Source organism: Xenopus tropicalis, chromosome 8 (genome assembly GCF_000004195.4).
Source record: "Xenopus tropicalis strain Nigerian chromosome 8, UCB_Xtro_10.0, whole genome shotgun sequence".
Taxonomy (NCBI): domain Eukaryota; kingdom Metazoa; phylum Chordata; class Amphibia; order Anura; family Pipidae; genus Xenopus; species Xenopus tropicalis.
Window position 1 is genome coordinate 48526123 of NC_030684.2, and position 25480 is coordinate 48551602.

At 37.5% G+C, this 25480-nt stretch overlaps 1 long non-coding RNA gene across 1 annotated transcript in view; it reads left to right on the top strand.

Annotated features, from left to right (window-relative positions):
• Nucleotides 1-7074, top strand: part of LOC108648387 — a 91870-nt gene extending 84796 nt beyond the window's left edge. The window contains exon 3 of the long non-coding RNA XR_001925232.2: nucleotides 6700-7074. This is a non-coding gene — a long non-coding RNA (uncharacterized LOC108648387). The remainder of the gene's footprint in view (nucleotides 1-6699) is intronic.
• Nucleotides 7075-25480: the final 18406 nt, after the last annotated feature.

Genomic DNA, 25480 nt, shown 5'->3' on the forward strand with positions numbered 1-25480 from the left:
TTTCTGCATTCATAAATGACCTCAATGCATCTGATTTAAACAAACAATTCCTCATTTGAGGCTGATTTTTGTAACAAAAAAAACACTGTACATCATAGTTGATGGTAACAAAGCTGCATATATTTGTGTTAATGGTAAAATATATATTTTATATTGTAACCCTAAGGCATGATTTCCTGTAGTATAGAAATACCTCTAATCTGCAAGCCCCCCATGGATTAATTATTCTGGATAACAGTTCCCATATGTGCAGCACCTTTCCCAGTGGTGATATTTTTGCTACTTTGCATTTTAGCTGTTTTGTGGTGCTAAAATGAGCATCTTGTATAAAAATAGCATGATCTAATTTGTTTTGTTTTTTTTTAAATAAAAGCACAGGATACTGGACATATTAAAGGGGATGTTCAGCTTTGAGTTAACTTTTAGTATGATGTAGAGAGTAATATACTAAAATAGTTTGCAATTTATTTTTTATTTGTAGTTTATTTTAATTTTTTTGGAGCTCTCGAGTATGGAGTTTCAGCAAGTATCTGGTTGCTATGGTCTGAATTACCTTAGCATCCAGGGAGTGGTTTGAATAAGAGGCTGGCTTATAAATAGGAGGAGGACATGAATAGAAAAATAAGTAATACAAAGTTACAATACCAATAAAACTGTAGCTTCACAGAGCACTGTAGCTTCTGGAGTTAGGAGACAGTAAATAATTCAAAACTATAAAAAAAATAAATAAATCAGAGGCTATTTATAGTGATTAGCGAATTTTTTCGCCAGGCATGGATTCGCAGCGAATTTCTGAATTTCAGCATTGGTGAATTGTTTTGTGAAACTTCTGTGAAAATTCGCCACAGAAAAATTTGTTGCACGGAATTAGGTTTTGTTGCGCGTCAAATCGGGTATGGTCGCGTAAAGGGCGGGTCACGTAAAACGGACACGGTCACGTAAAAAAAAGGCACACCCGCGTTAGATAAAGGCGTGGTCATGTAAAAAAAAGGCGCAGTTGCTTCAAAGTGCGGGCGACAAAAATTAACCCCGGGTTGACAGAAAAATGACCCGGGCGTTCAAAAAAATCGTACGACAAATGCGTTTCACAAATTTTTTGCCATTTGGCAAATTTTCTTGCTGCTTAGTGAATTTTATGGCAGAGCGAAACGGGACAGATTCGCTCATCACTAGCTATTTACACTGAAACAAACTGAATGCTGCATGTCTGATACAACTGCATTCTAAACCAATAAAGGTATGTCTTTCTCACAGGCAGTCTGAACAGCCACGATGTGTACGATTGAACGCAAAATACTTACGTAAAGGAGCATTTAAAGTACTTGGAAATAAAACAAAAGGATCATTGGCATAAGAATATTTATACATCAACACAAATTTTGACCGCAACTTTACTTAATCTATGTGCATTTTGCATTTGCAAAATGAAAATGTATTCTCTGCTTCAAAAGCTTTGCCTTTTCATGGAATACCCTATATGCATTGGTTTTTAGTGGTGATCTCATCTCATTTCGTTTCGCCAAAAAATCCACAAAAATGTCAAGCGTCAAACAAAATTGTTAAACCATTGCCACATATATTGCAGGCAATGGCGAAACGCGGATATTCTCTACGAATCCATACCTTTCCAAGTTTGCCCTTTTCACAGAAAACCCTCCCAGATAATGCGGCTTCAACATTTCTGATAGAAATCATCAGCATAGCTGTTTTTTTTTAACAAGTTCAACCCCCATTTGTGGCTGGGTCTCCTCAGCTCCTGTCCGAGTTGCACTTTGAAAATCCAGTGGGTGAACATCAGCTTGTGGTGTATTTCATTAAAAGAGAAAACTTTGAAGAAACCCATTGCCTTTCCTAGAATCCTAATCGGAGAAACTCTGGTAACTGCCTGTGCTCTCCTCATTAAAAATGTGCTTTTTTGTGAAGCCATCGCCTTGCCTTTACTTAGTGATCCCCTGTACTACGCTTTTTAAAAAAATGAATCTGTAGCTGTTATCTGATCCACATCTATCGTTTCTAGCTGTGCCTACAAGTGAGCAAAAGCTATATGTATATATATTTATACACACCTTTACATCATTTATATATGTATTTACTTGAATTATCCAAGTACGCCTTATTTTACTTCGTTTATGTCTCATATATAATAACATTTAGACACCACAAGATGCTGCCCTGTGCATTATTTGAATAGAAATGTTAACAAACTCGGGTCATGCAATTCGGGTCATAATGATTCAGTATATAATTTGATAAACATTAATATTTCTTTTCTCTAGGTAGTAACATGAAATAAAAAGGCTAATTATTGTATACCTTTGCAGCAAGCAACTTTCGCATAACCCAGCAATGAGTTGAGCCTAAAACCACTTTCATTAAAGGTACTTGTATCAAAAGCACTCTTTGCACATCTATATAGGTGTCCTTCATGCCTCCCATTCCAAAACAGGAGCTGCTTATTGACCAGGGGAACCCTGAAGCTACTGCTACTTCCTTACCAGGCAGTAATTCCAGGGTTTCACAGTGCCCTGAGTCAATAGACACTGCACTTGCACCTAAAGAATTGGGCACAGACATGTCAACCACAGGAAACAGCCAGACTTCCCTGCAGTGGAGCTGCACCAAGTGCAGTCATTGACACTTGCATTCTAGAAAAAAAAACACTGCATTATGGGGAAAAACATGGCAATTGCACTCAAAATTGCACCTTGCTCACTACGTAAATAAACCTTAAAGACTCAAAATGGCTTGTAATATGATCACTACTGACATGGGTTTAGTTGACATCTGTTTTATCCTTTATCTAACATTGGTCAAGGACAGATCAATAATGCTGAGCTGACCAAATTACCTATCACTTCACTGGATCTCTGGACCCTCTTACATGGTGGCTTTATGACAGCCCACTAACAATTTTCCAGACAAATGTCTGTTCTCTATCGATATGTCTGGTCAAATTTTCGTTTAATTAGTCAGTATATAGAAAGCAGATATCAATAATGATGAGTGAAACTGGCCTCTCCGACTGACACTTGGCAAACGGCAACAAAATGAACATGTTGGATGTGTGAATCTTGATGCAGAGACGTCAGTCTTGATGTAGGGATGTGTGGTAGTCAAGTCAATCTTAAGACAAGGATGGTAGGTAAGTGGGTCAATCGTGGCACAAGTATGTTTTTATTTATTTATTTCCTGTCACTTATATAGTGCCAACACATCTCTGCAGTGCTTTGCAGAGATTATTCATCATTCACTGCCCCAGAGGAGCTTACAATCTAAGATCCCTATCACATTCACACGCACTATGGTAAGAAGCCAATTTACCTGCCTGTATGTTTTTGGAGTGTAGGAGGAAACCTGAACATACATGGGCCAACATACATGGGCCAACATACATGGGCCAACATACATGGGCCAACATACATGGGCCAACATACATGGGCCAACATACATGGGCCAACATACATGGGCCAACATACATGGGCCAACATACATGGGCCAACATACATGGGCCAACATACATGGGCCAACATACATGGGCCAACATACATGGGCCAACATACATGGGCCAACATACATGGGCCAACATACATGGGCCAACATACATGGGCCAACATACATGGGCCAACATACATGGGCCAACATACATGGGCCAACATACATGGGCCAACATACATGGGCCATGCAGCTAGAGCCCTGGCTGGGATTAAACTCAGAACCCCAGCGCTGCAAGACAAAAGAGCCACCAGGCTGCCCCATATATAGCAGGTGAGCTAATCTCAACAGAGGGATGTGAAAGGCAAGTGAATTTTGGCACAGGGATTTTGCAGGAGAGCCAGTCTTAAAGGAGGCACCACACAAGAGGAAATCTTAGTGTGGAATCTTGGGAAAAAAAAAAAAAAGCTTGCAAAGCCCTACATTTTGCTGCAAATCTGTACCAGCTGAAAATGTTTGCTCATACCTAGATATTAACTCTGATGGCTTAGATGGTTTGATAGTTCTGGAATAAATGTTATTAAATGGAGAATGGTTGACATTGTACTGATGCTCTGTTCAGGTATCCTGCAGCAACTACAAGTAGAGCTACTAATGGACAGAGTTAGACAACTGCTCTAGAAAAGGTAACTTCTGCATGAAGTTAAAGCAAGCCCCCCCTACTGCTAACATCAGCCACATACCACCTATAGTAACCCAGCGCAAATAAACCATGTGCTGACCCTCCAGCAGCAGGGGGGAGTATGAGAAACAGATATGGGAGCATGTTACCTTGTAGGTGGATTTTATATAGTAATAGGTCTGCTGTACATGCAGATACACTCCTCTCCTCTGAATAGGGCTATACTATGGACTCTCACTGACCATTTGAAAACCAAATGGTTGGAAATAAGTCAGTATAGCTTTAAATCATAATAATTCAACACCGATCTGAATAGATTAATAAGAGGAAAATTGCTAAAGAACGATATGGCCAATATGCATTATGCGAGAGGGAAGAGCAGATACTCACTGACCTGACAAATAAGAAAATCAACAGATCACACTGTTTCGGAGGAAACATTCTGCTGACTCAGGAACAAATAATAGCAGTGCGAGCAAAAATAAAACTATTCAGCAAAACACACATTTAGAAAGAAGCCATAATACTTTGTAGGTGGACTATTTTGTAAGGTGAAAAGTCAACAATATCTCTTCCATTCTACAGCCAGCATGTTCCAACAGAACGAAAAAAAGTGTAGCAGTGACATACTGTATATGTAAACAGTGAATATCCCCCAACCCAAAGATAGGGATTATTTATGCTTAGTCTAAAACATGCAATTTATATCTAGGGCATGTGGCAACATCCAACCCATACATAAAAGGATGGAAACCATTCCAGATACTCCAGAGTATAGACACAAGAGAAGCAGATGTCTGACTGTATAACACTGACACAGATGGCATTACCATTACATTTTTCTCTTCACTTTTATGTTTAGCTTACTTCCCCCCATATGTAATAAACATAGTACTATTTATTACATAAGCCCCTTTGGCTTTTCCAGATTTTGCATTGGCTTGAAGTGGAAACCAGGGAATAGTTCCTCTTTAATAAACACTTTCAGGACCAGGTAGCCCTGTTGCATGTATGAGCTAAAAATGAATTTTCTAATCTTTAGGACAACCTTTACATATTATATCTAAGTTGAAATAAGTTGAGTCTTATAAATACTAACCTACTCCATAGTGCTGGAATGTATTAATTTTACCTGTGACAATCACCAAAAGGAGTATTCATTAGGGGGAATCCTTCTGTTTGTGTCCATTCTAATTCATGTCTCTCTCTATTCTCTCTTCCCTCTCTCCCCCAATTCTGATTTTCCTGGGTTAGCTCATTCCCATGCCTCTGATGGCTTTAGACAAGGTATTCAACAGAAATCAAGCCAGTTTACTATTCAGGTTTTGTGTGCTCTTTGTGCAATTATTATGGCCAGAACAGCAGGAAAGGTTCTTGGTCCCTTTAAAGTATGTATACAATATATATATATATATATATATATATATATATATATATATATATATTTATTGTGTTGTGCAACTTGGTGATTTGCAAAAAGTACCTGGGTCCAGTGTTGAATTGGCCCACCGGGATACCAGGAAAACTTCCTGTGGGCCCAGGTGTCAGCAGCCCCTCATGCTTCAAACAATTTGGTCTGTTTCATGGTCATTCCTTAATACTGTGTGGGAACAAAGAGGCTAAAAAAGAATAGATGATAGTATGTCAAAGAGAAGGGAGTAGGAGAATAAAGAGGTTAAGAAAGGAAAAAAAACATAGTTTGGAGGTCCAGGTTTTCTGGACGTCCTTTGGAATCCCAATCTGCCCCTGGGTCTGCAAACCTGTATAACCCTACTGAGAATCACTATTTCAGGACAGCATAAGCAGCCTAAGCCCCCACATGAAGGCACAGCTACGAGCTTTTCAGCAACAGCAGACAACTTACTTTCCCATTTAAATGAAGGCACACCATTGTAGAATATTGGAAAGAAAATTGTAAATCAAAGTTTGCCAAATGACTCTATATAAAACATTGCTCCTTATTTCCCATATGCACATATACAACATTTATGGACTTATTTAGCAATTTTCAAGTTTGTGATTTCGAGTTTGTTTTTCTAAATTGAATAAGCTCTCATATCGAAAGCTCACTTATTTATTAATGTGGTAAACTCGTGTGATTAAAAAAACTTTAATACCTCAAATTGTTGGGTTTACAAATGCCAATAAAACTCTCAAACTCGAATATCTCTAATTGAAACTATGCCTTGACTTTGCCTAGGACAACTGCCATTGAGTTCTATAGAAAGTCACAAGCTTTTCGTCCTATATTGGAGTTTTTGGGATTTTTGCTCTTAATAAAAACCAGACATTTTTGAACCATAACTCGAATTGTGCAAGTTTTAGCACTAAAATACTCAATTGATATATCTACCCCTAAGTTTTTGTTGCTGTGCTATTCCAGTTGATCACTAACTTCACCACACGATTTTACAAGGCGTAATAAAAAGGATTAAATATTTACACGCTCTCCTTTAATACACCATAAGGAATTGGATTAAGTTCCTGGCCATTTACTGTGCTTTTGCCATGTTGTCACACTTACAGAGTAACATGCTGAATAGAACATGCACTTCAGCTTCAAAGTGTTCCTGCTTTCATTTCAGACTTGCTGATATTCGCTCTGGAATTGACACAGAACATTCTTTCCATCACTTGGCAGCTATTTGAAGACGACACTGTCAAACCGGGATACAGTACTCACACAAAAATGCGGCAGCCTTGCGATTAATTGGAACAACTGCCTGTTGGAAGCAGATTTTTTTGACAGTAAAGAGAATTTTTCAGTGTTATTTCACCTCAGTCAATATATGAATAGGGTCAATGTACCTCATATGGGCAGTGTGAATGCCAGTTGGGTGCGGCCACACCTCTAACCCTTCAAAATAAATATGTAGTGGCAAGCCTTTTGGCTACTAAGATATGCAAGGAGTTAGGGTGCTTTTTGAAATATAGTGGCATAATCTAAAGGTAAAACATAACCCCTTTGTCAAAAGCACAGCAAAATTGTTTCAGAATTCCTTGCTGAATCACAGGTTCTATATATATAAGGAAGTATATTATAGTAATATATAGTAATAAGGGCTTGCTTTTGTAAAGGTGTGTAAGTGTTGGAAAGAGCAGTAAGCTGGCCTTGACAATTACTAAAGAACTGAATCATCATTATGGACACCCATGCTAATGAATACTGTACATCATGGACTTAGTCTTCTTGTATCCAAGGTTATGCACAAAGACACCATATTCTGGTTTAAAGGAGAAGAAAAGTCAGTAGTGCAAGACTGAAGGCAATATTTATTCATCAGAAAGCTTTACTATACCTGAGTAAAGAGGCCTATAAGCTCCCTCTATTTAAGATAGCAGCTGCCATTGTAGCTTGGTATCGGTAGCTCCCGTGTACCTTAAATCACACATTCTGATGGGAGGGGGAGTGAATTCTTCTGAATTCTTATAGGGGGGTGGAGCTGGAGAAGGAAGAGAGAGCTGCACAGACTCTGGCCCCAGGAATAAAGGATTTTTTTGAGAGGAAGTCTGATACTGAAGAACATGTGTAAACAAAAGAAGAAAATAAATCCTGCGTTTCTTTTGATAGAGGACTATAGTGCATTTTTTCTGTGAGTGATTATGGCTGTATTTAAATAAACCTTTCTGATAAAGCTTACTTAGCTTTTACCTTTCCTTCTCCTTTAAGGGTTCTAATAAAGGCCAATTCAAGGAAAAGTTATTCTATCTACAGTACATTAAAAATCAGTGCAAAATATCCCCTTGTGGCCAAAAAAAGGAAAATGCTAAACAAATATAAATCTGCACCAGTATCAAAGTTAAAAGATCTTTTCTTTATTACAATGCATTTAAAAACTTCTTAAACTCATGCATACCACCTAACGCATTTCATGCTTACCCAACACTTAATCATTTTGGGACACAAAACCTGCACCTGAAGGTTGCATTTAGAGAAAGCCAAAGTATATTTTCAACCCAATTTGTCCTCCCATTTAATTACAGTATAGTAAATGCCACTAGATAAAGTATCTGCCTTAATGGGAGGTTTAACGTGGCTGGCCTATAAAATGAATAACTAAAACTGAATTTGAAAACTTTTACATACCACAGCATTTAAATAAGTGTAATAATAAATAGGTCTTGGCAGCCCAAAGTCAAATGTTTTTGGAAACAATGTGATTGACCAGATTTGGCCTTTGGTGGCTCATTTTCACAGCCCCTACAACCCCAAGTCAACCCTGTCTGGATTTTAGAAAAGAACACGTTCTTAAACATCAGTGGCTCAATGTAAGATCTTTATATCATGTGAAGCTCAGAATGTGAGACCATCCACCTCTTCAGAGTAAATCAAGCCACTTGCATCTGTTGCAGATTACACTTAATCCCTGATTAACTAATCCAGTCATTGCCTTGAGTTGAACAATTTACTATCAACACTGACCCAGAATCTTCCACACTTCCTACAATTCTCTCCATCATGTTGCATCTTCTAACACCTATATGTGAAAAGGACATTTTTACCTTTGCAATAATATGAAGATCTGTAGTGAGTTTCTACTTTCTCTAGTAAACCTCAATTTAATAGAACCCCAACAGGCACCACAGAATATCACAGTATTCCACAGCTATCCTCAGTTTTGCTTTAGAAGCTCAGAATGAATGCTTAAAGTGGTCCTTGCCCCCTCGCTTCACATGACTATGGTTGGTATTCTATAAAATATGCAATGCTGCATTTTTAGAATTGAAAAGCCTCATTGCCTTGGAACCTTATATTTAAATAGAAAAAAGGTAAATATGCAAGATTTATTAAATTTTTTTTCTCTGCACTTCGCTAGCACTTTAACATATAACATGGTACAAAAACATACATAAATGTACATACAAAAAAGGGACTCCTGTATTTTTTTGCTCTACATCTTTTTGGACTTCTTGGGATAAATTTCCCCTTTGTGGGCCAACACAACAAGATTTGCATATTTCATCAAAATGTGCAGGATGTGCTTCAAACAGATTGCAACCCCATTTTTAAAAGGGTCAGGACACTGGAAAATGTAAATAAAAAGAGAATTCAAAATGGTAACATTTCTCAGTTTCAACATTTGATATGTTGTCTTTGTACTATTATGCATATGTGTGTGTTTAAAAGAGTTGCAAATCATCCCAATTTCTTTTCATTTAAATTTTGCACAGTGTAATATATATATATATAATTTTTTTTTTTTTGTAATGCACGCCATGTGCCAGTATTCAGCCGACATCTCAGTGCAAACCTGCAAAAAAAAAAAGTTCATTGTTATACTATTAAAGGACATGTCAACCCAAAATTATTTTTTTTCCTAATAAAAGAAAACTTAATTCTAAGCAGCTTTGCAATATACATTCATTACATATTTGTAATGGTTTTTAAGTTATTTGTATATATAATTGCTATTAAAAGCAGTGTCTGCCTGTCCTTTTCTATTCTCTGCCCTGGGGGCTCTGGGGTTTGAAACAATGTGCCAAACTCCAGCAGACTGACAGACCTGACTTGCTGGAGGAGCCTGGCAAGTTGAAAAACTCACCCAGGCAGCAGCACCCTGCAAGTTTCCAAACAAAAAACATAACTTCAAGATTTTTAAATCATTTCAGCTGTTCTAATGCAGAGAGTGTTTTTGAGCTAAGGATGTAGCCCCCCCGCCCCCTCCGGACCCACTTCAATGCAAAAAACTAAGGAAAGAGGGGACGGCATTGGCTTGGCCACCTCAGGGCGGCAGTCAGAACCATATCGGCCCTGGAAACGTGCATTGTTAGCTTGCCGCATTCATGCATTTTCTAAAGAGTAATCCTCTTTTTATATATTTTTGTCTTTGTAATAGTAAGAGAACATTTTTAAAAAGCAGTAATGTTGAATATTTTCCCATTAGCATTATCCACATATTCCTTGCTTGGTTGCTTTTATTCTATCATGAAGATAAGATTTAGTATATTTTCCTTTTCTTCCCCTCGTCATCCTCTTTCCAACCACTGTGTGCTGGAACACAAAGAAACACAGGATTTATATCCATAATTACTGCCTCTGTTTCATTTAATGTAGTAACATATCTTAGCTGTTCATGTGTAATGACCCCCTAACAAAAAGGATCTAATGGCATTTAATGGATGTTTGTATCATTTTGCTTTGAAGCAAATGATAAAAAGTTCACTAATGAATACAAATAAACCCTTTGGTCCGCTTGGTTCCACACACAATAGAGAAAATGATGCTGTTCTCGCTGAATGTGTATATCCGGGTAGCTCTTACATATTATTTAGACTAAAGTGAATGATAAAAGGCCGTGTAGTTACAGATGATGATATACTGACACAATCTGCCAGACATGGCAGCAAAGTAAAAATATTGCTAATATCAAGCAGAAACACAGCAAACTAAGTCACATTACATCAGGAGGGCTTTCTTCTATGTTCAAAGGAATGTAGTAGCACTAATGTCACATTAGGTTACTTTATTGAAGTAAGAACAAATGAGGGACGCTTCTCAAGCTGCTATCAGTTTCTCACTATGTACAGTCACACTGTAGAGTCAGTAGAGCAGTAGTTAGTATTAGGCCCAGACTGGCAATCTGTGAGTTTTGGCAAATGCCAGGGGGGCTGCTATAAAATGATGCCGAACAGACTTCCACGCATCTGAATTGTGATGAAATGCGCACTCATTTGTGTTAATTTTGCCAAGTTGGACATCAGGTGCAAAACCTCTTTGCAACCACAATGATGCTTGCATTTTGGGAAAACCCGCTGTATTGTATAAAAATCCATGGTGAAGGAGCTCAAAATCACAATTTGCTCACTACTGCGAAAGTAGCCCTAATGTCTAAAAGGTTTGAGACTCTAAGGTAGGTTTAACATTTGTTCAGCTTTTTTTTTTGTTATAGTTGCTGACATAAGGAGTCATGGCTACAGGAATGTTGGCTTCTAAGTCTGAGGGTAAGACCATAGATAAAAAAACAGATCCTAGTTTTATTCTTTAACTATTGTTTGTTAAATCTCTGTAAAGCCAGCCATACATGTTAAGCTTTTTAAAAGATCTTTTAGCTATTGTAGGACCAAGATTATCTTGAAACAATTGTTTAAAAGTACATTTTGACCATTTCAAGCGATATTGTCTAGGTGATGGTAGGAAAACTGCCTGCTTGGTCCTGCAAACAATTGGATAATGGGCAAATTTAATTGCTAACAACAACAAAAAAAAGTGTCGCATGAAAAATCGCTAGATGTGCGATTGTTTGGTGCCCACTAACCTTATGATAATTTGATGGAGTTGTCGGATTGCAATGAAATTGGTCTTTAGGGAGAGAAAAATCTGAATATGTCCAGCTTAATATTTCTGTTTGATCATTGAATCCATAACAGCCAAACAGCATGAAATATTTAATGGTCACCTGTTTGAAAACATTAAAAATCAAGTGCTAAGATTATGACCATTATGCACTAATATAGTGCAGGTATCCAAAAAATCAAATGTGAATTCACTCTTTATCTCTTCTTCATTGTCACTCCTCCTCATAGGGGTCCATCTAGACCAGGACATGACAAAGCAGTGTTAACAAGGAAATTGACAAATAGTCACATTAATTGTAAAGCTTTTAAAAAGACATTTTATTGATGAAAAAAAATTAGAAATGATCTTTTGGCAAGAACTTAAAGCTTCTCTGTGTGATTGGTTTGAAACGATTATGCGAGATGTAAAACAAAATCGTAAATGGAATAACATTCTTGCACTATGTTTAACAAAAATTAGCATTTTGCAATGTAATCTTATTCTTTAGTCAGTTACTATCATGCAACGGTATATTGGGCATGTTACTGTTATATGACCTACTTCAATCTGGCATTTATTTTTTTCTCTGAAAAGAAAACATTTTCCAGTAAAGTTTTATTCATTCAGTGTTTTATTATTTTAGTAGCAAATGCAGGGAGGGGAAGTGAAAATGATCTGTGCCCACCTCTGCATCCTGCAATATTTTTTCCACCCCAAAACATAAATTAGGAATTGTGGAGGCAGGCGGGAGGGAGTAGGGGAGGAAACATGGGGCCTTCCTGTGCAGCCTTTCCCCTGGACCTTTCTGCAGAAGTGGGTGCTCCTGCCCCTAAAGTTATGCCAACTATTTTCTGCAAAATACGTTTGTGGTTTTACAAAAGTGATACAGTATTAAATATTGTGTATAATATTTGCACAAAGGAAACAAATATATGCATTGGGTAGAATTTTCCACTATCTGCCTTTATTACATTTCCCCATCCTTAGCAAAGCAAAAAAGGAAAAATGTACAGATAAGCCAGATATATTTTAATATCAAGTGGTACCTTTAATTGGCTGACTTCTCTACAGTATACACAGGTGTTTGATATAAATATGTGTATGTATGTATAGGAGAAGCGATGAGGGATTTTAAATGCATGAGGTTATTAATGTATCACAAGGGCAAGTTGCTGAATGCCCTTTCCCTCGCTGCCATATAGTACATCTGTAGCATGAGAACTGGTAAATACATCAGCACTATTGTTGACAATTGTATTCGTCATTGTTAGACTGGGTCTACAAGCCTTCATGTATTCAATTGAAACTGTAACCTCCACTGCCATAATACACCTTTTATCCTTTCCCTTCTATTGTGCTCTCCTTTAGAGCGCTGTGCAGTCAACACTGGTTCAATAGAAATAGCAAGTTACCTACAGACAGACAAAGCGCTCACGGCTTATTGTGTGACTTCAGAACTAGCAAACCCCACAATATTTACAAGATGTCAGCTCCAGGGTGTAGTTTGGGGATCATATGTTCTGTGCCAATCAGATTAATTTAATCCAGGGGCTTTGTGTTCACACAGGTTTTGTAAACTGAGATCAATCCATAATCCTTTGGACACTTTAATGTGCAAAACTACAATTAGCCTCCGGCCCATTAGATCACATTTTATATGAAGCCCCCAGAATCAGCAGTCCTCTTACTTTAATCAGCTTTTCTACATAATTTACTTTAATTTTTATTTGGGATACATTCTAAGGAATAATACTTTCTTGATCAAAGGCTCTTTTTCTAGCAGACAGCATTAGTATATACAGGTATGGGATCCCTTATGCGGAAACCCGTTATCCAGAAAGTTCCAAATTACGGGAAGGCTATTTCCAATTATAGCTCAGTTATAATCAAATAATTCTAATTTTTAAAAATAATTTCCTTTTTCTCTTTAATAATTAAACGGTACCTTGCACTTGATCCCAAGATTTAATTAATCCTTATTGGAGGCAAAACAAGCCTATCGGGTTTATTCAATATTTAAATGATTTTAGCAGCTTTAAGTTATGGAGATCCAAACTACGGAAAGATCCCTTATCCGGAAAACCCCAGGTCCAGAGCCTTCTGGATAACAGGTCCCATACCTGTACAAATATCCGTAAATAACACTTATGGTGAAGCTTGTACTACCATAGATAGAGGTGCTATTTGCTAGAGGAGGCCTTCTCCTGGAACTTTTTTCCCATGGGCCCACCAGCATTTTAAAGAAGACCTGGTTTGGGAAATGTTGTGATTTTATGATTTGCACATCTTTTATAAAATATACAGTGTGTATGTATATATGGGTATGTGTATATATATATATATATATATATGTGTGTATATATATATATATATATAATCTTCAAACTTACCCTTTCGTACATCTAGCCCATATAGACATGATGCTGTGACCATCGAAGAATATGGCAAATGTATATTTTTGTCTGATGCATAATTGCAACATGTTTCTCTCCTTTCACATGGAGGACACCCTTGACTACAGAATCTAACATAGAAAAATATCAATAGACCTCTAAGTATTCTCTTGTGGCTGAAGTGCAAATAAGCTGTCTATTGTATAATAATCATATTTTAATAAATCACTCTGGTGTTTTTTAGAAGACAGAATGACTTGACAATGTGGCGCAAACAAGAGCTCTGCAGTGATTGCCGTAACTCAAAAAGGACGATATATCATCTTGCTAAAATTGTCAACTCGCGGGGCGTTTTATCACACCATAAAAGCAAATCTAAATATGAAAGTTGGGGGGAAAAAAAACATAAATTGTGCTTCTTCTTCTTTACCAAACAGATGCTGAGTCATAAAACATATTGTGAAACAAGGCATTGTGTCGTCAGTAAAAAGGTTAAACCGATTGTTATTGTTGTTTATACATTTTGTGTTTTACTTCAATTAAATAGCAGCTTGTGTTTTCTTTAAGGCACAGAACGTACAATACATATTTATAGGGCTGAGAATAAATATCTCCCTGAAATACAACTGACAGCACCAGCCATGAAATGTTTTTTTTTTCTTATAGAGAAATTATACTCTGCTGCTCAACGTGATGAAATCTTGGTTTTATGACTTATTCTTCCCCAAGCTGAGTGATATATGGATTCAGTAAAATATGTACAAGTCCCTACTGACAATCATTTTCATAATACTTTAAGGGTACTAGATTATGCTTACAAGTCAGGCAAATGGGGACAGAGCTGTAGGAGGTGAGATTGAAAGACAATCTCATTTCAGGGTATTGTCACTTACAATGATCTTTCATATCCCTCTGGAAAAAAAAATAATGTGGCTTTGTTCTTATAAACATCTCAGGGTTGAAAGATTGATATGGTTCTTTCCATGGGCGGATGGTTTTTGATACATTAGCATTTGGAAAACACAACCCATAGGATTTGCTTGAGTACACAATGCAGATGTTTTCCCATGCCAGATGCTATCATTTATTGAATCTATCTTATAGTGTGTATGATCTGCATATTATTGGCCACTGCAGGCTGCTCCATGACTTGCCGTTATTACCTGACCCAACACATAAGTAAAAATATGAGTTTTCCCTTTAAGTTCTCCGTAGTGGGAGATGTAGGCCTTTGGGAGTTGTTGATAAATACAGTATATAAGGTTTTCTCTGTTTAAAGGGTTTTGCTATCTGGCCCTGGAAGCTATAATGTTCTGGAAGGAACAGGCAGACCAGGTGATCCATTCCAGTAGTCCAGCTCACTGTAAAGAGCCCCAGGAGTCTGGCGTGAGTCCCTACCTGTATGTTTGCTGGTTCACGGGCTCCTGCAGTGGGGTGCAGTCCAGCACACAGGTGCGCGTGCACAGTAACGCGGGTGCTGCGTCATAATGTCTGCGGACGCGCTGATGTCACCAGTGGAGCCAAATTCAAACTTAAAAGGTGCTACTCTGTTCATTTCAAGTTGGCCAAGCTGGTTCTGTGTTTTCTAGATCCTTGCTAAGTGTAACTATTGATTGATTTCCTGGTTTTTTACCCCTTGCGTGATTTTGACTACGATTCTTCACTGCCTGCCACTGATCTTGCCTGACTTCGACTTTGCTTCTGCCTGATCCCTTCTGTACCGCGTTTCCGGAAATAACCTTGGCCATGAGTAGGATCCCCTTCAGTCCCGCCAAATAAAGTCCTGGCCCCAAAAGGGCGTTGGTGAACACTGGGGTTGGCAGGGCTCTCCTGTCTCACCTAAGAGGTTATCCCTGGCAGTTACGGGCTCCAATACTTTACAGTCCGTAACACTCACCTATTGGAGCTTAAATTTCACAGGAAGGCTGCCCTGTGGAATGGTATTTTATTGTATGGAAAAGGTCTCTCTGAACAGGGCACAGAACAGGAAGGATGCCTGTCTGTGTAAAGATCTCCCAGAGGGGCTGGGGGTGCTGCCTGCCACTGCCAGGAGCAGAGGGGAGACTTCAGAAAGTGACTGAGAGTGTCTTAGGAACTGAGAGGAAAGCCAGGAGGCGGAGCAATTCCCTTAGAAGTATCATGAGTACTAACAGTGTTTTCTCACTGGCAGTCCTCAAGGGTGAAGGTAGCGCCCAGAGGGCAGGATTGATTTTTTGTATGCTGAAATTGGCACCCCTGTATTGAATAAACTGCTGTAAAGCTAAGAAAGTGTCTGTCCTGGATCTTACTATTTTACACTACATACAACCAACATGGAAGCAGATTTAGCAAAATTCAAATTTGTCTATTATTTCTACCGAGGCTAAACACACAAATGTTTCCAGAAAGAAAAACACCACAGACCCCAATATGAGTTGAAAAAACTTGAATCGTGAATCTTTATATAACACAAATAGCTCCCCCCAAAAAGTAGAAAAAATATCACCTTGGACAGCTCCCATTGACTTCTACATGACCTCAACGGCTTTTAGATGGTGTATTTTTATATTTTTACATTTGTTTTTATCAGTTTTCTAGTTTGAATAACAAAAAATATAGAATTGAAAATATGGCTTGACTTTGCCTAGGACAACTCCCATTGACTTTTCCATGAACTTGCAAGTTTTTGGATACTGAAGTTTTACATTCGAGTTTATGGATTTTTTTTTGCACTGTAAAGATTAAACAGTTTTTGGATCATAATTTGAATATTGTGAGTTCGTGCAAAAATGTTTAAAAAAAAAAAAAATTTTTGAATTTGAACATTGATAAATCAACCCTATAAAAGTTGGCAAAAAATGTCTGGGGTTTTTTTTTTTTGCACAAAAAAATAGCATTTTAGTGCAATAAAAAAAATAAATGACCCCTTTAGCCAAAAACCTTACGTAACTAGTGATAGCATAAGGTGATGATTACATTTTTTTACGCATCCTCCTCTAAAATTGTAAATTTCTGGTCTCTTTAAGGAATGTCAATACAAAAACTATTCATTCGAATCATTGGGTTTCAGGTTAGTAGCCATCAGCTTAAGAGGTATACATGAGGAAATGTTCTCTGGAGTGATAAACGGCGCTTCACATACTGGACAGCTGATCCTGAGTTTGGTAGATGCTAGAAGAACTCTATCTGTCTTCATATTGGTTGTAAAATTTGGGAGCACCGAGGTACAATTTTTGTCTGGAACGCTTCTTCATGGTTTGCACTAGAGTCCCTGGTTCTGTCAAAGCAAACACCACAGTGTACAATGACAATGACACAATTCTGTGCTTCCTGTTTTGTGCCAATGGTTCTTGGGAAGCTGTTGGCTATTTTAGCACAATGATGCCCCCATGCACAAAGAAAGGTCTGAACAGAAGAGGTTTGCTGATATGGGAATGGAAAAAATGGACTGAGCTTAACAGAGTCACAGATTCGTCCAAAAGGAATGGCACCTCCAAGCCAAGCCTGATTCCCAACATCAGTGCCCAACTTTACTAATGCTCTTACTGGAAATGTTCCGTTAGAGTAGAGTCGGGTACAGCAACAAAAGGAGGATCAACTTTATATTAATGCCCTTCATTTAGGCATGAGATGTTGGATAGGCAGGTATATGCCCATATAGTTTTATCTTTGGAGGAGTGCTTTAATCGCATCTTTATATTTTGAGCTATTTACTGAACCCACCTGAAAAAAACTTAATACTTTTTTTGTGTATTTTTGCCTAATATTGTATTTACTGTTTAAATATTGGACCTATGCATGACCAGTGTCGGACTGAGATGGCAGGGGCCCGCCAGAAAACCCTGGACAGTGGGCCCACACTCACAACTTTAATTCCTCCTCTCCTCCCTCAAACTCTTTATTATCCTTTTCTCTACATACTATACTCCCATCTATCGAGCTTCCATGTTCCCATACAGAAATAGGGAATGACCATGAAAAAGGGTAAATAGATAGAAGCAAGAGGGCCCACTGGGACTTTTCCTGGTATCCTGGTAGGCCAGTCCGGCACTGCCTGTTGCTCACCAACTCCTTGGATTTTGCTCCTGGTGGCCTCAAGAAAGGTGCTAATTTCTGGCATAAAAGCAAATTTTGGTTGCATTAAAACCAGATGTTCTGCTAAACAGGGCCTCCTGTAGGCTTCCAATCAACATAGGGGCTATCTATTTACAGCCCTAGACAGTTACTATTTAGCGGGATGGTGGGATGTTGTTTGGGCTTCTTTGTACATGAAATGTCAGGCCCTATTTTGAATCCTCTGGTCATAAGACCAAGAACTGTGCAGAACCCCCAGAAAACTACATATTTTTGCGAAAGACACATTCTGATAAATCTAAAATAGCTAAAGATGTCTTTCTACACCAAACTACAAAGCTTTCCTAAACTGCCATTTCCACAGCACATTTCACTAAGCGTGACAGGGACAACCAGCCATAATTATGGTGGGCAATTTGATAGCTGGTATCATAAACCCCTGTCCTGCAAAAAAAAAAAAAACGATTTGTGGGGAAATATAAACTTGTCACTGAAAAAGGTGACACAGCACCCAAGCGGCAAGGGACACAGGAAACTTTTGTCCAGGGTTACAAGGCACCACCTGGGGGGATGGGAAATGAGCCCAAGTCCCAGCAGAAGTTACCCGCTGAAGACTGACACTCTAACCACTAGGCTATCCATTCTCCTCGCATTCACACTTCTTTCTAACCTATTGTTGTTATATATAAATATCCCCTCACAAAAAAAAAATGCATACCACTGGTCCCCAATCAGTGGCTCAGAAGCAACCTGACCACCTATTCATATTATCAATATACAGATTGATAGTACAGCTTGATATCCTGAATATTTTGCTTTTTAAGCAATACTTTGGGCTTTGTCACTGTGGTTTGCCAAGAAGCTGAAGAAACTGTGAACAGTGCAGTCTTACTTGCAGAGGATCAAAGTATAAAGGAAGTGCTGTGTCCCCTTTCATAAAGTTGTTAGCTAAAACCTCCATCAAGGTCAGGGGCCCCTTGTTCAAATAGGGTATTAATGATGTAGACAAGGTAGTCTACAGTTCTGTGTGATAACTAGGATGTATTCTTAAGAGAAGAGATATGACAGATAGATGTTAATTAAGGAAACCAAATGCACATATATATATAGAACAGAGTGCCGCACACACAAAAAGAACAAAAAAATCTTTATTAATCCGATATATATATATATATATATATATATATATATATATATATATATATATATCACTTGTATACTGTGTTTAAATAAGACTGACATACCAGAGTTATAAAAAATTTATTTGTTAGTTTTCATCAAAATATCTCCTGAAATGAAGCTTATAATAGTGTGCATACTGTAAACCAGATCCCTGTATTTGTCTTCACAGTATGCTTTATTCTTTCCAGTGCTTTGCTGAAAGGATTTTTGTGTTGAAATACAGTTCCTCAGTGCAAAATCAAGAATAATATAGGTTTCAGGCCAACGCTTTTGTCTTCTTCAGTGCTATAGATTGCAGAGATCTTGTTTGGAAGCCTTTTCAGGCTGAATATGATTTTATGAAAAATATGACAATACATCGTCTCCTCGGGATAGCTACATCTTAATATATCTATAGAGTACATTCATACCAGGAGAACGTTTGTGGCATGCTAGAGTGATTTTCAAGATAAAATACCACATTCATAGAAACATATTAAACTGTTTGAAGGCATTAAACCACACATTTCATTATTGCTTTGTTTTATCATCTGTTCTGTGAGTTTGTTCATACTCTTTAGAGTACACTGAAATTAGTATTAAATGTGCTAAAATGACAAATGTTACACAAAACAACATTTTTACAAGCCCCCCAGGGCAAGTGGCCCAGCTGATACAATGCAACCCCTGCTTGCTCTGTTTACTCTTTAATACTATCTTTGCCAAAGGCATAAAATAAACTTTTTTTTCTAGCTCAGAAATCACACATTACATTGTGTCTGCCCTTCTGAAGTGCAATAACAGTATAATATTGCAAGCAAAAATTGTGTGACAATCCCAGTGTGTTAGATAACAAGACAGAAGTCTCTCGCATCTCTAATTAAAGGCTTGACAAACATTACTGCTTGACCATACTTGCATGCTCGGAGCCATATTCCCAAAAATTAGGGTTTTCTTCTTAAAACAGGGGTCCCCAACCTTTTTTTACCCTTGAGCGTCAATCAAATATAAGAAAAAAAAAAGTTTTTAGAGCAACACAAGCATTCAAAAAGAGTCTGGGAAGCCAAATATGAGCTGTGATTGGCTACTCATAGCTCCGACATAGACTGACAGCCTGCAGGAGGCTTGTGGTTTTGATGCAACTTCAAAAATAAGAAGCTACTTTGAGACCACTGGGAGCAATATCCAAGTGGTTGATAAGCAACATGTTGCTTTCTTAAAGCAACATTGCTTAAAAAAGACATTTCAATGGATGCAGGAGAATCCTCCAATGATTTGTATAAATTTGGCTCCACATTCTTTGTTTCTGCAACTGGAGCTAAAACATTAAACCCAGTTTTTCTGTCAGAGAACAGTTATATTACAGCAGTATGTCCTCTGTCCTCATGTCTGATTATAATGTAATATCAGGAAGACAAAACTGCACAGTTGTTTCTGTATGAACACCAGGATGATTGACTGCATGCCAGAAAGCAAAAGTCTCATTGGTAAATCTCCTTGCATGTCTAATTAAGCAAATATATGCAGACCACAAGTTGATTAGAGCAAAGGATGTGTTGCGGTCTATTCCAGGGCTCCCATCTGACACAGCAAAGTCTGTCTGGGGAAAATATTTCTTCAGACAGACTGATCAACATCACATGAATGGCTATCCAAGGTAGACTTCCCCTTAGATCCTTTATGCATGCCGTAACCTGTGACGGTACCTACATTTCCCATGGTGCATCATGAAGAACCTTTTTGGGATTGTCCATTTGCACAGGCCCTGACAGATGCCCTGGAACATGAACTCCAAGATTGTGTCCCCAGTTATTTTCTTATGTACCAATTGGCTTATTCAGGGCATCCATCGTGAAGGCGTAGTTCTGGAAGCCTAGCACCTTATGAGTTGGTTAAGGACATTTTGTGTTTTTCTTCTGTGTAAAGTTTGTTTTTTATGTATTTTGTACATAAAAGTATATTTTTTTCATTAACAAAAATAAGTTTACACCACCTACCTGTATTGCAGATTTACAGTGGGTTTAAATCCCCTTTAATTGTAGATAAACAATACCTTACTTTATTAGCACTCACATTTAAGAAACAAATATAGATCTATTACTTTCAGATCCAGTCTCAGGGGAAGTCCCCGTGACTCTGATGCCTGAGGAAGAAAACTCAATAATCTACAGATGAATTTACAGTTTAACTTGGAAGTTTGACAGTTAATGTTTTATGAGATTCATGGAATGTGGTGGTAGGTACATACAGCTTTCCTACAGACTGGAAAGGACGTAGGGATTAGGGCCACTGAGAGTAGCAGGATAATTAATCCTCTCCTCATTCCAGCTACACAATTAAGTCCATGCTGTACAATATTCAGCCACTCTCTGAAGCCTGCCTTTGAAGCCACTTCCTATCTAACTACATTTCATTCTAGTCCTATATCTTTTCATTTGCACACAAAGTACAGTATACAGTTCCTCTGCACAAGCCTAGCAAGTCCTGATAATATGTGCTACATGCTTTGTATAGTCCCTATCTAAACCCTTTTATAGAATTGCCTGTCTTTGGTAAACTGGGCTGTTCCTGGCTTAATTTTAATACCATGTTATTTCTGAATGGCAGTTCTGTCTCTTGTGAGTAAACGTGAATTGTTCTTTTCTTTCATTTGATTACTACCCTTGCTTTTTACAGAAGGTTATTTAGCCACACTGTATCTTTTACACTTTTCCTCCATAAGGAATGTAGAAATATATGGCTTTATATTTAAATGTTGCCCATTCCTCTTGATTTCTTCCTTTATAACACTTAAAGAAATTAGGGATATGATTCCTTTAATCACAAGAAGAAGAATTAACCTAACTGGCTAAAGACCAGAACTGACTGGCCATTTAACTGCTGCTGTGAGAATGAGAATTGACTACTCCTGTGAAACTATCCATGCAGTCTATAACATTTACAAGACACTCACTATGTCAATAAACTGATACAGTGTGATTAATAAACCACCAACAAAGAACAACAGTAAGGTGGGATTTATATTTAGATGGATGACATTGCTGTAATTATCCCAAGGTCATGGCCTAATTTTATAATTGCTTGACCACCGTGAAAATAATTTGAAGGAGAACTAAAACTTAACAAAGGATATATAATACTACACCTTATGTTTTGAGGTTCTGTACCAGCCTACGGTCAGCACACAGTTCAGTGTAAAAATGAAACTGAATAAAATAGACTGCGCAAAAGAAAAAATATTTGCAATATAGTTAGTTAGGTAAAAAAGTAATCTATAAAGGCAGGAGTGACCAGATGTCTAACATAATAGCCAAAACACTACTTCCTGCTTTCAGCTCTCAAACCTTTAGTTAGTCAGTGACTTTAGGGAGGGCCACATGGGATATAACTGTTCAGTTAGTTTGTGACCAGGTAGGTCAGATTCAACTGCTAGCTGAACAGTAATGTCACATGTGGCCTTCCCAAAGTCACTCATTGGTTACTGACTGCTAACAGCTTAAAGAGCTGTAAAAGAAGTAGTGTTCTGGCTATTTTGTTAGACATCTGCCCAATCCAGCCGTTATAGATTACATTTTTGCATAACAAACATTTTTTTCTTTTGCACGGTCTATCTATTTTACCCAGTTCTATTTTTACACTGAACTGCTCCTTTAACAGTAAAGATCTGTGCCTCCATAGATACTATAGTAACCCATTCAGATTCACATTACATGGCTGCATAAAAAGCAATATTTTCTTGCTATAAATTCATTCATAATCAGCCATGTAGTATCACCTTCTATTACAGATGTAACATCCTAAGCTTAACTTCTAACATTAGCCTAGGGAACACTGAGCATGTGCAGTGTCACTGACACTTTAAAGATGGCCTAGCAAGATCCAAGATATGGTGCTGCTGTATGCTGTAAGAACTGGATCATTACTATTACAGCAATGCTAAAACTCTATATAAAAATGAAAAGTTCAGTATATAAAACACATTATTATTTCTACAAAGGACAAAGCGCATTTGACTAAGAAAAGTTTCCATTTTGGCATGTTCATGTAAGTACCGCCAGGGCAGATTGGCCATTTGGCAAACCTCTGTAGAGTTGGTCAGCTATTAAACCTATTACATTTCCAAACATAACGGACACAAAATATGATTGTCGCTGGATAATAGTAATGTAGTTAATGTAGGAGGTAATGTATTATAGCATGTATGTTTCCATAGTACAATTTTAAATGATTTTAGCTGTATATTTTAACAGAGCAAAATGATTAATCATATACATTTTCTTTTGAATAGGTACACAAACCATCTACATATTTATCAGTTGCCTTTGGAGGAGAAAATTGCTTTTTATTTTCATTAACTGTGCCTCACCTTTGAGCTACAAGAGCTGAATTCTCCCTCTGAATAAACAATACACTTTGTATAGATACTAATGCATCAAAGTGGCATAAAATCTGTTTTTGTAAAAATGCAGAAATTGTTCTAAAAGAGCGGAAAGCTTATTTTCTTCTGTTACGGAGCAGAATTCTTTTTTTATACTACACGAATGCTAAGAAAGCACGGATTTTATAAAGCAATTACTCTGAATATCTCATATCTCCCTGGAATTTGCATATATTAAGGGTTTTTTTCTCAAGCCTAGCTTGTTTTACAAAGCTTGTTAAGCTGCATTCACCATCTAGTTTTTGCATGTAGTGTTTCATAAATAATGAATTACCAATTCCACGTTAAACGAAAGCATATTTTATGTACACGGGCTTGAAGACAATTTGACAAACAAGCGACTTGTGTTAAGTAGCAGTTCTTTTAATTTGGACCTCTGCAAACATAAAAATGAAAGGGAAATTATATCTGAAGGCCAACTTTTTATTATTATTCTGAATGTATAAACCATTGACATATAACCCTTTATTATATATGTTCGATATTATAAGACAGAAGTTAAAGATGCATGGAAAAAATTCTGAAAAGCTGAGGATTTGAGGTGAATGAACTGAATTGTATGTAACTTGAATCACCTGTTAAATATGGTTCTAAACAATTGTAAACTCCTTGTGACCCTTGTGTTTGTATCTCCACTTCTTATGTATTTCATGAAACTATGGTTTCTACAATAAGTGGCTATTTGGTTATATGATAGGTTCCCAAACTGTTGTTGCCTCCCTATGGGGCTTGGCGAAATGAAAAAAAGATCAGTAGGAAGCCCAAGTTAGAACTAATGCAGTGTCTGCTAAGAGAGGGCTTTTTATGAGTTTGTTATATTGTAAAAGGGAAACTAAACCCCTAAACATAGCAGGTCAAAAAATAAATGAAATAAACAGCCCATGACACTGTTTCATATAAATAAAAAATGTACTTTTGTTAGTAGAATGTACCATTGGATAATCCTAAATTTAAAAAACTGCCATTGTGGGCACTAAGCTCCACCTTCTGACTTGTATAAGGTGTCATGCCAGGTCCAGATTCAAATTAGGATCTGGCAATTCAGATGCCCAAACAGGTAATAGAAATAGTGCTTCTTCTTAGCTGCTTTTTACAGCAGCCCCCTCTACTGATTTCCAGTCTGAGCCTTCACTGTGCTCCCATACAAACCAAGGGCACACCTGCTAGGTTACATCAGTCCATAAATAAACAGAGCGTAACTTCCTGTTACAGTTAGCAGCTGCATTACTTCCTGTCAGGTGACCTTTGAGGAAGCTTAAAGAATATTACAAAATGGTAGCTGTAAGGCATATAAGGCAGTTTAGAAGATTCTTTTATAGGTCACGTATTATAATATAAACCTGTTGGTAAACTACACTGAAGGTGCAGTTTTCTTGAAAAAGAGTGAAGAGGGGGACAGCCAAATATATATATATATATATATATATATATATATATATATATATATACTATACAAATATATACAAAAATACAGCTCTATCCCATGAATCAATCAAAACTAATTGGGTGCACGTAGGTGAGTGGCTTGTATTATATACTATACACATTACCCCAGCACTCCATTATAAAGCTTCAAGAGAAAATTAAAAACCAATTTCGCACACACTGAAGGAAAAATGTCTGCATTTTAGTAAAAAGAGACACGTTTAGTTACACGGTTTGTACAAAGTATGCATAAGCTGACTCGCCCGTCAAGGCAGTGTCCTTGCGTCAGTCCTAACCTAGCGAAAAAAGAGAATATATTTTCTTTGGGGGGAGAAAGACCATACCTGCTTTTCTCTCTATATGGCATGACCTATTCCAAAGAAACCATTCAGTGATTAAGCGAATAAATACCTTCTTAGCTGCAAGGCTATCCTTAAAGGGGCGGGGTTGGGAGAGCAAGTATTCAATTAGGGAAAAGCCACTTCCCCTTACCATACAAATATATACAAAAATACAGCTCTATCCCATGAATCAATCAAAACTAATTGGGTGCACGTAGGTGAGTGGCTTGTATATATATATACTATAGTTTATTCCTAATTTCTTTGTGATCAAATTTA